The sequence below is a fragment of the Acinonyx jubatus genome, chromosome E4 (assembly GCF_027475565.1).
Source record: "Acinonyx jubatus isolate Ajub_Pintada_27869175 chromosome E4, VMU_Ajub_asm_v1.0, whole genome shotgun sequence".
NCBI lineage: Eukaryota > Metazoa > Chordata > Mammalia > Carnivora > Felidae > Acinonyx > Acinonyx jubatus.
In genome coordinates, this window is record NC_069395.1 from 34,157,224 (window position 1) to 34,170,944 (window position 13,721).

The 13,721-nt window shown below is 53.2% G+C and overlaps 1 protein-coding gene across 3 annotated transcripts in view; it reads right to left on the bottom strand.

Annotated features, from left to right (window-relative positions):
* The window catches only part of PLXNA2 (plexin A2), a 206,946-nt gene extending 196,936 nt beyond the window's left edge, over positions 1-10,010 (bottom strand). For all 3 annotated transcript variants that reach the window (XM_027074538.2, XM_027074541.2, XM_027074543.2), the window contains exon 1: positions 9,871-10,010. The gene's annotated coding sequence lies outside the window, so the exon portion shown is untranslated. The remainder of the gene's footprint in view (positions 1-9,870) is intronic.
* Between the last annotated feature and the right edge of the window lie 3,711 nt (positions 10,011-13,721).

Sequence of the window (13,721 nt, forward strand, 5' to 3'; positions counted from 1 at the left end):
CTGTGCGTTGGCCGTGGCTGCCTGAGAAAGCTCACAGGTGCAGGGTACACAAACTCTGGCCGGCCTGACGCTCCCCGGCCGCGTCCCAGCCAGCACAGTCTGCGGGCAGCTGCTTTGGTCATTGTCTCACCCTCTTCAAGTTGTCAATGCTGAGTCTATAGAGACTGAGACACAAACAGTGCCCACAGTGCCTCTCGGGGAGGGAGGGGCGGCTCGGCCTTGCCAGAGCCATTGACTGTGCAAATAGCAAGGCTTGTGGTGGATGGAAAAAAGCCGGTCGGAGCCACCGAAGAGAGGGGGGCCTTTCTACATACACCACATGGCGCAGCACCGCGGAGAGGTGGTCCGGGTGTCCTGGGGCCCGAGGACCAGCAGAGGAGGGCAGACATGGGTCCTCAGGGACTAGAGCTGCACCGTGAGGCACCTGCCCGCTCCCACCCAAGACAGAGTGGGGAGGTCGCAGGGCACAGCTGGGGACTGAGAGACGGGAAGAGAACGTGGCTAAGCGGGCAGTTCAAGAGTGCTGGAGTGGGCTGGGACAGAGGAGCCCCCACGAACGTGCAGGCCAGTGCAAGGCCACTCGCTGTGTGCCTCAGGGCAATCTACTCACCCAGTGTGGACTCGGGCATCACACCTATGACGTGAGCTTGGGTGAAAGCTATCAAATGCTCAGAAGGGTTTCTCAGGCATTCTACACAGAACACCCATTTCTATTGTCATTCAAGCTGTGTTCTCCAAAGTGATTTAGAGAAGAAAATCTAGGTGCTTTGTCGGATTCACTTTCCACAGCAGGCTCCTGGACAGGGCTGTCAACGCACAGGACCCTGTCCTCTTAGAGCCGTCTTCCTGTGCTCTGCGCTTCCAACGAGGGCCATGGCTTCTTGTGCCTCGGCTGGATGTAGGGGAGCTTCTTGGGCTAAGAAAAGACAGCCGATGTATCTCAGCAGACACCCTGCCGCTTTGTCCAGTGATCAGCACCAGCCAAGGATCTAATCCCTGAGGCTTATGGTCCAACTTGGGCTCTGGGTCCCTGCTCCCGCCAGGGTCCTTCATACTGAGTCTGTCCCACGACAGGACAGACTGTCCCTTGCATGCAGGAGAGATGTAAGCCTCATTGCAGGCAGGTGGCCAGGGGCCCGTGAGATCTCCCCTTGTCCTGCCATGGGAGGCTGACGCCCAGAAAAATGCCAACTTACCAGTTCTATGATACTATCACTCAGTTCTACTCTTAAAGCTGCAGGCACCAAAACCCCAGCAGTAGCAAATTCAGAATTCAAATTCCAGCCCCACTGGTTAAATGTTAACCATGAGCCATACACGTGGCTTGCCTGTCAGTTTCCAGTCTCCATTGAGTCTTTTAACTACTTTTATATAGAAGAACCTTTAGCATATACATTTTCTTTAAATAAAATCTTATTTTCTCAGAAAGTTCCAAACAAATTCAGAGAGAGAGAGAGGGAGGGAAGAAAAATGTCCCCAGCTTGGCTTTATTCCTGCTCTAAATTTTAGAATAGTTTTGCACATTTGCAACAACTGTCATTTTTCCAAATCCCCTCACCATCTTCCTATGCCTGGCTCCAGAAACAAAGGCAAATGGGGGTGCTTGGATAGTCATGAAAAGCGCTCATTTCCACCATACAAATGGAGAAACTGAGGTGCAGGGTAAGGGGCAGGAGCCAATTCTCCGAGAGTTTCCTGTGGCTCTCCTTGCCTCCCTCCTGTAATCAGAGAGCAAATGGTGGGTGGGCCCCAGTGGGCAGGTGAGAAATCTTACAGGAGGAGGGAAAAGTGACAAGTGTGAAGGAAGGCCCTTTGTTCCTGTGCATCAGGACCTTCTTCCGACACCAGATCCTTCCTGGCCATCTGTTCCGACACCCCTCTCGGTAGGGTCCAAACCTCCTATGCAAGGGTGCCAGGTGTGGCTTCCCCATGTCACGTGCAGTTCGCAACATTTTCCTCAGTGTCTCCCAGAGGGGTTCTCCGGCCCGGAGAAGTGAAGGGCTCCACACCCTGGGGGGTCACTCTTAGTGGGGTGGTGGGCTTGAATTTTGTTTACTTCTAGAGAAAACTCAGAGGAGTGTTTGCCCAACAGAAACCCCGGTGGTGTGTGGTTTAATTCCACAGGATGTCAAAGGACTTGTTGGGAAAGTCTAGGTGGCTGGGGTGAGGGTGGGGGTCAGCCTTGTCAGGTGACTGTGAAATCCTGACCGCCTCTCTCTTGGAACACGCTGCTACCCGCCAACACGGAGCAGAGACCAGGTAGGGCTCGCTGAGCCAGGAGAGGGTTCTCGGGTCTGGGGACAGGGAAGGAGCCTGGTCTTCCCGTCGGACTTTGACCAAGGCTCCTGCTGGGGACCCTGAAGTTGAGGAAGCAGGCTCTTCTCCCTCAGGTATCTCTGTTGCTCGGGAGAAAAAAAAAATGGGAAGCCTGGGGAGCAGTCAAGGGAGGTGGGAGGTCAGAGGCCAACGTAATATTTACCCAGCCCGGCCGAGGGCTTTCGCTTTTATGAAGCAGGAAACCACTTCAAAGCAGCAACATCCCCTCTTGTCACTTCTGTCTGCTCTCTGGTCCCCCTGCCTTTACAGGGCAGGCAGGCTTTTTTGTTTTTTGTGGGGTGTTTTGTTTTGTTTTGTTTTGACCTCCTTTTCCTCTCCTCCTGAATCTTCCCTCTCTCCCTTAACGGGAGGAACATCTGCTTTGCCTCCGGCTCAGAGAAGTTCAACGGCGTGTCCAGAGTTCCAGAGCAGTGACACTCGGGTTCCCCTGACATTCTCAGCCCGTCTTGTCCCTGGATTACTCGTTCACTCTGAGACTGAGCGGCCTACGACTTTGGGACATGGGGCAGGTACTGGGGTTAGTTCTGAAAACCCCCTTCCGCAAGCAGAGCTGAAGGTAGAAACTGATGACAGAAAAAGACCGCAGGCACTAGGGTCTAGTGGTTCTTTACATTTGGGGGGGCTGGGGGGGTTGGGGGGGCTGTCATAAACTCCTCTCTTCATACACACACACATCATATACACATACAAATATATATATATATATATATATATATATATATATATATATATGTTTACATATGCATTCCTAGATCAAAGGCCTCTTAGAACCCAAGTACGCCCCCTTGTTCCCTCCATCCCAGTACAGGGTCTGCCCACCCCAGATCTTACGCGAACAATTTTAAGGTGCAAGGAGACCACAACCTTCCAACACAGGACTGGATAAAGTTTTTACTTAGAGCCGAAATCTCCTTTTAACCACCTTTCATTTATCCTCCCTGATTTCTTTCTGGACAGAAACCTTAAAAGAGACGGGCTCTTCCTCCAGGTAGCCAACAGGCCAGAGATGGCTCTCTTGCCCAGCCGAGGTGGAGGGATAAAATCCGAGTTTTTTCCTCTGGGGTCTGATCCACTTAATGAGTTCATTCAGGCAAGAGTGGGCGAGGGAACAGCAGGATTCTGGACACTTACATGTGAATACCGATGAGTAATAACATTTCCTGATGAACCACAGCGGCATCATGCTGCCAGCTCTAGAGGCAGGAAAGGGCTGCAATTTGCATAGAATGCAAGGTGAAAACCCCTTGGGAGTGTGGGGCCTCCGAGATCAGGCTCTCGGATGTTGACTAACAGAAAACTACGGCGTTGTCAGTTTTAAAATCCGTGGAGGAGAATGAGGGGTAGTTCTGAGCAGCTGAGGAATGACAGAATGTCAGACAGTCATGCTTGACAGGAAACCACAGTTCTCAGGGACGTGAGTCTCTCCTGGAAATCTGCACCTTCCACGGACTGGAGCCAAAGCTTCCACCACGGGCGTCTGTGCCTTCACTTCCCCTGATGCGCCCTCCACCCCCGCCCCTGCCGCGCTCTTAACTCCATCCTGACTTATACTGAAGTTTCCTTGGAGGATACTTGGCTTATGTTAATTCCCCCTCCCTGCAGGATACTGTTTCTAGAAGGGAGGATCTATTACTTTTTCATACTTGATGGTACTACATTCCTACCACTGCACAAGTGACAGATTTCTATTTGTTTAAGCGTAAATGGATTCCAATTCCTGCTTTCGGTGTCCTCCTATTTGGTTCAGTGCAAGGGCGAGACCGATGGCATAACAATTCAAAAACCAAGGCTACAGTTGGAGGGGTTCTCCCGGGGTTCTCTCTCACCCCCCTCCCATCCCCCATCCCCAAACAAGCCAGAGGGAAGGGAGGGTGCTTAAACATAGGAAGAGATAACCTGGGAGGTGAGCTCCCTGACCACGCAGAAGAGTGCTGGAGGTACCTCTGTCCGAAGCCTCCTTCCTCTCTCCCTCTCTCTCTCTCTCTCTCTCTCTCTCTCTCTCTCTCTCTCACTCTTGCTCAGCTTCAGAGAGAATGTTGTTGTGGGGGGCACAGAGGAAAGAGGTTCATTCAAGGGCTAGTAATGCTGAGCCCCAGGATCCCTCCAACCCCTCCCTTCTCAAAGACAAGTTGAACTTTCCGAGGGCAACTCCATTGCCTTTTATCTCCCATACTGAAGGTAATTTTAGCCAAGGAAAAGCAGGATTAAACTTTCATAACCTGATACATTTATCTGGTTTTTCTTTTTTCTTTTCTCTCTCCTCCCTTCCCTCCCTCTGCTTTGACCCCAGGTAAACAGAAGCCAATGGGAAGCCCAGATGAAATATCAGAGGTATCAGATCTGAAGAGATGTTACTTCCTGGCCCTCTGCCCATCCTCCAACTTCAATATTTTTCCATACTCCTGTCAGACAGTTATTATCTCAAAGCCTCTGGACTCTGCTCCCTCTCCATATTGTCCTCTGCTGAAATGAAAGGGGGGGGGGAATTATAGTTCAGAGAAAGGTTCCCACCGAGAACATGAAGACCAAGTTTAAACCAGCGATACAACATTGACATGCGTTCAGTTCCTGAAAAGTCTTTTTAAAAAAAGTCTCCTCAAGGAGCAGCTTTGCCATCATCTGTAAGGATCTCGAAAATCCACATTTAGGGAGCTGGAAGAAGTATGGGGGGGGGGACTTTGGGAGGGGGGTGGGAAAGGCAGGTGAAGGCTTGGGCCAAGAACGTCTACTGCTGATAAAGAAAGGCAAGAGCCTCTTGTCGGGCAAGCCAGCAGACAGGACTGTCTGCTAACTTGAGAGGGCATCCCCTTCCCCTGCCACCCCCCACCCCCCGACACACCTTGTGGGCCAGATCTCTCCCTTGCTGCACACAGTGATGGGCCGCCTCCACGTAATGATGGTGGCCCAGAGGTCCCACTGGCAATAGGACCCTACCAGCTGTAGTCTCTGGGTAGTGACAGCTGGGAGTCTCTAATATATCTAATTTTTTCTTCTCAAAAAAAAAAAAAAGAAAGAAAGAAAAAGAAAGAAAAGAAAAAAGAAAGGCACAAAAACCACTATTTAGGGCCAAGCCTGGTTTTCAAGAGCCCCCTCTAGTGGATATAACCTGCTACTTCAGCTTCCCATGGCTGCCCAGACGGAGCCTCCCCTTGCCTGGGAAGACAGAAGAAATCCCTTCTGCCTGGACTGGAGGGGTCTTTCCCACTTGTTTTGTGTGTTTGCTCTCAGCTCTTGGTGCTCCATTCACACTGTCAGTCTCTCTGTCCTTACCTTCCTGTGCTGTCACCCTGCTTCTCTGTGTATCTGTGACTGTTTCTACACCAGGACTTGGGTCTGTTCCTGTGCACCTGACTCGTGGTCTGCGTGCTTGGTTCATCTGCTGTTTGTTTTGTTTGTTTGTTTGTTTGTTTTCCTGAAGTTCAAGACACCAGGTCTGATGAACTGGAAAAGCTCTGACGTGGCCTGGGATCAAATGGCCTACTCTAAGAGCCCACATAGGGACCCGCCAGCCAGATCCCAGAGGCACTAGGACAGTCCAGTGTTCCTGGAGAACTTGGACAGAAACTCCCCCCCGACCCCATGCCCCAAGCGAACTTGGGCGGCCCGGGTTGATACATATGCTTGAAACCTTGTATAACCCGAGTTTAGAGCTCTGGCTTTGGGGTCTTGAGCGTAACCAGTTGGCTCCCCTCCATCAGTTCGCCCCACCATCCCCCCTGCTTCCCGGTCACACACACGTGCTGCCACGCGAACAACAGGGGGATGCCTGGTGAAGGGACAGCTGGCAGGGGGTGGGCAGAGGGTGCCCTTGCCAGGGAAGAGGAGGGGAGAGGGTGGGCGGAGGCCAGGACTGTGCCTCCGGCTGGAGCAGGAAGAGGAGACAGAACAAATGTTCTGCTGAGCCAGAGGGGGTCACAGAACACCTGCCGGGCTCCTGGGCTTCTGAGACATATCCTTTCCCCCAAGCTGGAGATCTGGCCAGGGCAGGGCAGGGGGTTAATGGTTAACCAACCATAGGAGCAGGGAACTTCTGCACTGCTCAGGCCTGAGCCTTTTCATTCAGGTCTCACCCTCCCTTCCTCCTCTTCCTTGACACTCTTACCCGGTAGGGACCCTGCCCCCCAACAAAGAACTTTCTCGCCTCTATTTCTGCCCTCGAATTCCAGATGGAACAGTGCGGAGCTAGATAAAGAAGTTCCATATGCCCCAGTGCCAGGGAATGGGGCCCCAGAGAGCCCGAGGGCTAAGCCGAGGAGAAAAGGGGTGTCTCGTTCTTACCATCCACCCTTCCCAGGGTGCCTTGGAACTGGCCGTTTGACCCCGGGAAGAACTGTCTTTCTTTTTCTCCACAGGCCTCACCTTTAGAAATGACCAAAAAAGAAGTGGATGCACACCCAGCCTTCATTTACTCTAATCAGGCATGAAATCTTTGTAACTAAGTGAAAAAACTGTTTCCCATAAGGGAATCGGTTCCATTCATCATTGTTGGAACGGAGCATATGTGAAGGGGGAGAAACAGAATATTCACGTCTAATGAATTGATAATAGACTGCCCCTGGGTGAGGGTGGTAGTGATGGGGGTGGGTGTGCAGATAAGCTGCAAAACGACAGCACCTCAGAGCCTGTTTCCAGCAGTTTCCTGGGGACAGTCCTGAATTATTTGTAGTTAACAGACTGTAACACAATGCTCTCGTCTCTTTATGATCAGAATGGGGTGGGGGGGGGGTGGCTTGGCTTAGAGCTCCCTACCTCTCCACTTGCCATGATAGACGGAAGTATATCTATCGGGCCCCAGTCTGTGTGCGTGGAGACAGCTGTGTGGCAATGCAGAGAGACAGCTGGGGAGTGGGGGGGGGGGGAGGGGGAGGGCTGTGGTTGCTGGGGACAAGAATCGTCTGCCCCCACAACAAAGCTCATATTTTGGGGAGGCAGCTGTAGCAAAGGAGGCAGGCTAGAGACTATGCACCCCCAAATGGTGTAAATATTCCATAGTACCTGAGCTGGGGAGTTTAGCCTGCCGCCAGCCGGCACCTCGTCTATTTAACTGTGTCACCGGTTTCCCCTCCTGCTCGTGGGTTTCCTTGTAACATGCCCATGAAATAAAGATGAACGGACTCATCGCAAGTATTTGCAAATGGGAAAGGGGCCTACTGGAGAAAACCCTTTGAGGGTTTTCTTTTTAACCTCGTTTTAAGCACAGACTCCAGCCTAACAGACGGTGAACTTTTACATTCAGCACACCTACGGCTTTTGACGGTCAAGTGTGTTGGGGGGTGGATGGTTCCCAGATCTTTGGGGACAGGGATAGGTGCTCAGCCCAACTCTGAAAGGGGAGTCGCCAGCCTTGCACTGACATGGTTTCTTTTAGGGGACGGGTATGGGACAACACCCTTTGCTCTTCATGGGAGCTTGGGTTCAAAGGCCAACCAGCCCCTCTGCCCTGCTCAGGACTGTGGGATACCCCAATCCTCCTGTCCTGTTAAAGAGAAGGGTTTCGGGGGGACTCTCCAGCAGAGGAGACCTTCCGGTACTTTACCCCTTCGGATGCTGCTAATCCTCACCCCCAATGCACATTGCTCCACAAGTCATTTCCATTTAACTGCTTTGCAAGCCAATCTGCCCTGTCCTAATGCAATTTGCTGAGGACAGTGAGGGAGCAGAGAGGGCAGCCTGCAGTGCCCTCCCTTTATCAGCGGGTCCCTGAAGAGGGTCGCTGGGCGGACAGAGGGGAAAGGCTCTTTCAGGTAATGCAGGTGGAAGAAGGGACAAGAAAAACAACCTTGCTAAGGCATCTTGACAGATTGCTCTCAGTTTCCTTGGTTCCCTACCCCCTCTCCTCATTCCACTCCCCACCCCCCCTCCAGACCCCCCAGGCCAAGGAGGAGAGATCACAGGTAATTAGTTCAAACAGTGCTGTGCGAGGTGAAGGGGAAGTTAATGAATTCTCCTCTCTTGCCAGGAGGTCAGAGGAGAGAGGGCTGCTGCGAGCAACTCCAGGAGCTTTCCGGGGTGATTGCACAAAAGTTGTGCATTTCAATTAGGAATGGCTGAATTCCTCCAGCCACAGCTATCTCTTCCGGGGCTCTGTTGCTCTGTTGAAGGCCCCAGAATCCAAGGCCTGCCCAGAGGGAAGAATGAAGTTCCAAGGTCTGGGAAAGAAGCCCAGCAAGACAGGAGCCTGCTCCTGTGTGGGGAGGGGAGGGCTAAACCTGACTCCTAGTCCTAAAAGCCCAGCCCAGCCCAGCCCAGATACCTATCTTACTCAGCGGGTCATAGACCCTGTCCACCGTGCTTAGGAATAGCAGGAAGGGAATGAATGGATCTCACAATTTTTGTGGGTTCCTCTGATCTGCCAGGCCCCCAAGCCACTGCCGCGAGCTCCAGCTGGCAGCCCCCCGACTTCAAACTGGTCTTGTCCCTGCTATATCCCTTCCACAGGCGCTTCTGGCATGCCACTGTTACCCTAGGATCTTACATTCCTACAGGAGACCTGATCAGATTCCACTGCCCATTTCATGGGGCTCTCATTCCTAGCCTCTTAACTGACTTAACTGCTTCCAAGTCTTTTACCCACCCCATCCCCCATGATCTATCACTCAGAGCTGAGTTTGAGCAGGCAGCTCCTGCTAAAGCAAGGGTCATGCCAAACAGGTGGACATTTGCCACGGTCCTGGAATGGCAGTTTCTGGCGACTCTCTTCTTGCCCATCCAGACCACGAGTACCCTTTATAGAGACTACCTGTGGGATGGAGAAAGAGAGCTAGAATGTTCTAAGATCCCTACATCACTTGTGGGGTGGGGCAAGAAGGAACACTTGGAGGGAAATCTTTTCAAATGGTTTGTAAGGAGCTTTTCCCACCCTGGGCAAGCTCCTACCTCAGCCCCCAATCCTCGCGGGCTGCTCAAACCAGAGGATGGTGCCGACGGGTGCTTGACCACGAGGGAGCACGGAGAGGGTCATGGAGCACTTCTCCCCACTCAGTGCCTTGAAATCGCTCCCTGAACCTCGGGGACCCCGCGCACACGATGCATTCCCCTTCCATTCCCGAGTCCCCCCCGATCGGAAGGAACAGCCAGCGGCCGCCAGGGACTCCGGCACCAGAGTGAACGCCCCCAAATGGAGCGTTGGCCACAGTGGCCTCGGGCTCCCTTTGCTCCTGCCACCGAGGCCCGCTTTGGGCGCCAGCTCTCGGGACAGCCCCGCCGCCTCCGTGCTCCCGAAAGCCGCAGAGTGCCAGCAGGTGCGTGCCTGAGCCGCGCCGCGGAGCGCCCTCGCCGTCAGGAGCCGGTGGCCGGCGGGGAAGCCGGGGGCTGGAGGCGGCGGCTCCGAGTCCGCCCGCACCCGCGCGCACGCCGCGTTCCGGCCCGCGAAAGTGGCCGAGCCCGCGCGGGGACTCGCGCGCCGCAGCCGAGCCCCGGGGCTCGGGCCCGGGACCCCGACCAGGCAAGACGGCCGCGGCCGCGGCTCGCGCTCGGGGGAGAGGGGCTGAGGGCGCCGGCGACTCGGAGCGCCCGGCCCCAGGCGCCGCTTACCCAGCTCGGCGACGTCGGTCTGTCCTTCCGCTCTCGGCCCGTCCGCCTCGGCCGCCGGCTGCCGAGGGTGGCGCGCTGCCCCTTTCGCTGCCCGCAGCTCCCAATCACGGGGACGACCAAATCCACATGGAGTCCAAATTCATTAAAATCCACGTCCAGCCGCCAGCCACTTATCTGTATTCCTGAAGTGGCCCCTCGGTCTCCGGTCCGCGCGTCCCTCAGTCCCCCGTCGCCCCGCAGCAGCCCCGCGGCGCGCTGTCGCCGGCTCGCGGGGGGAACCCGGAGGCGCCGAGGGGGCGTGTGGGGGTGGCTGGCGGTGTCTCTCCTGGGGAAGCAGCAGAGCCCCGGCTGCCTTCAGATTTTTCCAGCGCGACTTTACGGGCTCCTCTGACATCAGCAAGCCCGGCGCTTCCTTCCCTTCTTGCTCCCCGGTTCGGTCACAGTCCCATTTCCTCCGGGAACCTGGATTTCTAGAGCTATTTCGGGGCTGGCTCGGCTCGCTCCGGCGCTCGCGCTCCCCACCGCTCCCCAGCTCGCGGGGTCTCTCTCCCGACCGCTCGCCCTCCCGGCTGACAAATTCCCAGCAACTGCGCTCGGCCACCCTCCCGCTCCAGTCTGGCGCGGACGCCGCTGCGCCCGGCAGCTCCGGCTCCCGCGGTGGCGGCGGCGGCGGCGGCGGCGGCGGCGGCGGCGGCGGCTGAGCCCTCAGCGCCGGCCTCCCTATATTACCATGCAGCTCATTATCATAGAGGCCGCGCGCGTTAACCCTCTCCCTGCCGGCCGCGCCCGCCGGGCCGGGGCCGCGCCCGCCGCTGGCACCGCCGCGCCCGCCAGCCCCCCGCCCCCCCCCCTCCCCTGCCCTCGCCCGCCGGGACTGCCTCCTCTTCCTCCAGCTGTCAACAAAGGAGAATCAGGTTTGGCGCGGGAGGCCTCCAGGCTGCCCGCCCTGTGCCCAGCTCAGCCCGGACCCGCCGGCCACCTTAAGTGGCCAAGGGGGCAAGGAAAATCTGCCAGGGCTTGGGGATTCGGGTGGAGGCCTTGAGAGCTCAGGTGGTTTAGCTCCGGATGCGAGGAGCTCAGGACTCAAGCAGAGTAGGTGAGGGCAGTGAGGATGTTCTTCCCCCCCCCCCCCCAGCATCACCTGTCACCCCCCCCCCCATCCTGCACACACACACACCCCGCTTCTTCATCTTTAATATAAGTGAGGGGTGAGTGGGGAGGAAAGGGCCTTGGCTAATGAGGTTGAGAAGAAGGTCTCGGAATTGGTGGGAGCAAATTTCCTCTGCTGGTGAATTTCAAAAAGCCAACGAGCTGTCAAATGAGGTTTGAAGTTGTTGTTATTAATTATTATTTTCATAATGCAAAGATGAGCCTTGCTCTGAAGCTCGAGCTTCCAGCTCTGTTAGGGATCCTGGGCATCTGGCATGCGTGGGTGGGTGGGGTGGGGGGGTGGGGGGACGGACCAGAGAGGCGCTTTCCAGATTCAGGCTCTGGGAGCTTGCCTGGTAGGGGAATCAGAGAGGTGGAGGTAAGATAACTTATTTTAATAACCTAAGGTGAGAGGTTTCTGGATTCCGGATGGCAATGCCTCGGTGCTTTTACGACTATTGATTCCGTGCCATATAGTCTCAGTAAGTCTGCAGGGCCTGGACTCTGCTTTCCAAAAGAGGCCTGCAAGCTGGATCCCAGTGAGTTCGCAGGATCTGCGTAGTCCCTGCTCCTCATTAGAGCACACTCGAGTTTACTCAACATGTTCAAGTATTCTGATAAGCTCCATCTACTGCCCTCTCGTGGCCACAGTCCTCAGTGGTATAAATAGGAAAAAAAAAAAATCACTCCCGGAAACCCTGGAGGGAAATCGCTTGAAATTCTCTGAGCAGGAGCTTAGAAAAAGGGGTTGGTGGTGGTTAGAAATTTAGACTCACAGGTGGTCGTGCAAATCGTCCATTCAACACAGTATAGGGTGTGTGTGCAGGAGTATTTAGACGTTACTTCATCTACAGAACTTAGCTAATGCTTCAAAAGTTCTTTCACCGTTGTAATTAGCTGAAATTTGTGTCCCTGTGACTTTCACCAGTGTCTCCTGGTTGTGTCCTGGGGAGCCACCCAGAATCTGTCTAAGCTGTTTTCCCTGATCCATACCTGCTTTTTTCTTTGAACTTCTTTAGCATTTATTGTTGGCACCCCTCCAGGCAATTATCATAAGTTACCCTGTATTATTATTTATTTCTCTTTATAAGTAGATCTTGTCTCCCCATCCAGACAGTCTGGTCTACCCTCTTATCTCTGAGCAGACTGTATGTAAACCACAATTTAGTAAAGAATATGATTTGAAGAAGATGGTGGAAGATTTTGGAGCAACATTTCTCCCATTTGTTGCATACATGGAACATCAGTCTGGCCACTACACCCAAGAGAGCCAGAGGTAGGGTTGAAAATATCCAGCTGATAAAGCTTGAGGCTGAAAATTAGGACCTTCTGGTTTTAAATCAAATGCTGTGTGACCCTGGAAGGGGTGGGGGGGGGGTCACATCTCTTCCCCATGCTTCAATTTAATCACATCTTGGGAAGATTAATATACAATTTAAATAATTGTTTAATACCATCTCCCCCATCCACAGTCCAGAAATAAATCCTAGAATGAAGAGTAAGAAAGAATAGAATGAAACAGACCCCTTCACTCACTCTATCCTTCATCCTTAGTCTCCCCTATGCTTCCCGAATGAAGACAGAGGAAGACAGAAAGAAGAGAGAGAGAAGACGGGTAGGAGAACACAGCGGGGGCAGCATGACACAACGTCACCAAGGTTCCTCATTGTCACTGGACTTGGTCTAAGATCTGAGTCCTGTGAGGTGATGGGAGTACTCGTGGTCAGCATAACAGAAGAACGCTAACCCGGTCCACTGGGCGGTGCCCTGGATGAAGCATACTTAACACTTCTGGGCCTCAGTATGTCCACCTGTAAGATGGGAATTTCTACCTTCAATCTTCAGATATTTGGTGGACTTAAAATAGATCCATGTAAAAGTGCCAGAAGAATTCATCGTATCATTAAATGGAAAGATTTGTTCATATTGTTAGTCCCAATAGGCTAGAACAAATATGGGTCTTATTAGTGAAGCACGTAATTATGACAATATATCTTGGGAATTAAAAAAAGAACAACTCGAGTTCAAGTTTGCATTTAAGTATAACACCCCATGCGGCAATGACAATATACATGAGCCTTTGGTCTTTAAAGGTGCTCCAGTAAGCACATCCCTTTGATCGCTGGGTATTCATTCATACATTCTACAAATACTATCTGTCAACAGTAAGTTTATGAGATTTCTTCCTTTAACGGAATTGTATACCGTACACGATGATCTCTTCCACACGTATTTTTTTTTTGTTTGTTTAAGAAATCGTGCTAATAATCGTGCTAATAGGTTCCATACCCTCAGATCTGTGTCTTTCAGGAACTCAAGTTTCCTGATATCTATCTGGCCCTTAATGTCTTCTTCCTCATCCTGTCCAGCCGATGTCAAACCCATAGCCCTTGGGGACTCGCAGAGCCTTTGCCAATGCCTTGTGGTCCACCCTTACTTCCACAAGGACGGATAGTCACAGCCTAGCACAGTTCCGGGCAAGTAGTGGGTGGTTAATAAATACTTAGCAAATGAATGGATGAATCGATGGATGGATGGATGGGCACCTGTTGGTCTTACGCCAAATTGTCATCTTTAGAAAATCCTTATAAGCTCAACAGGGTTCTCCTCCACCCTGACCCACCCACGCCTGCCATGGCCACAGTGCTCCTGGAAACTCACCCCTACAAAGTCATCTGTGGCTGCTGCATTATCATTCCAGG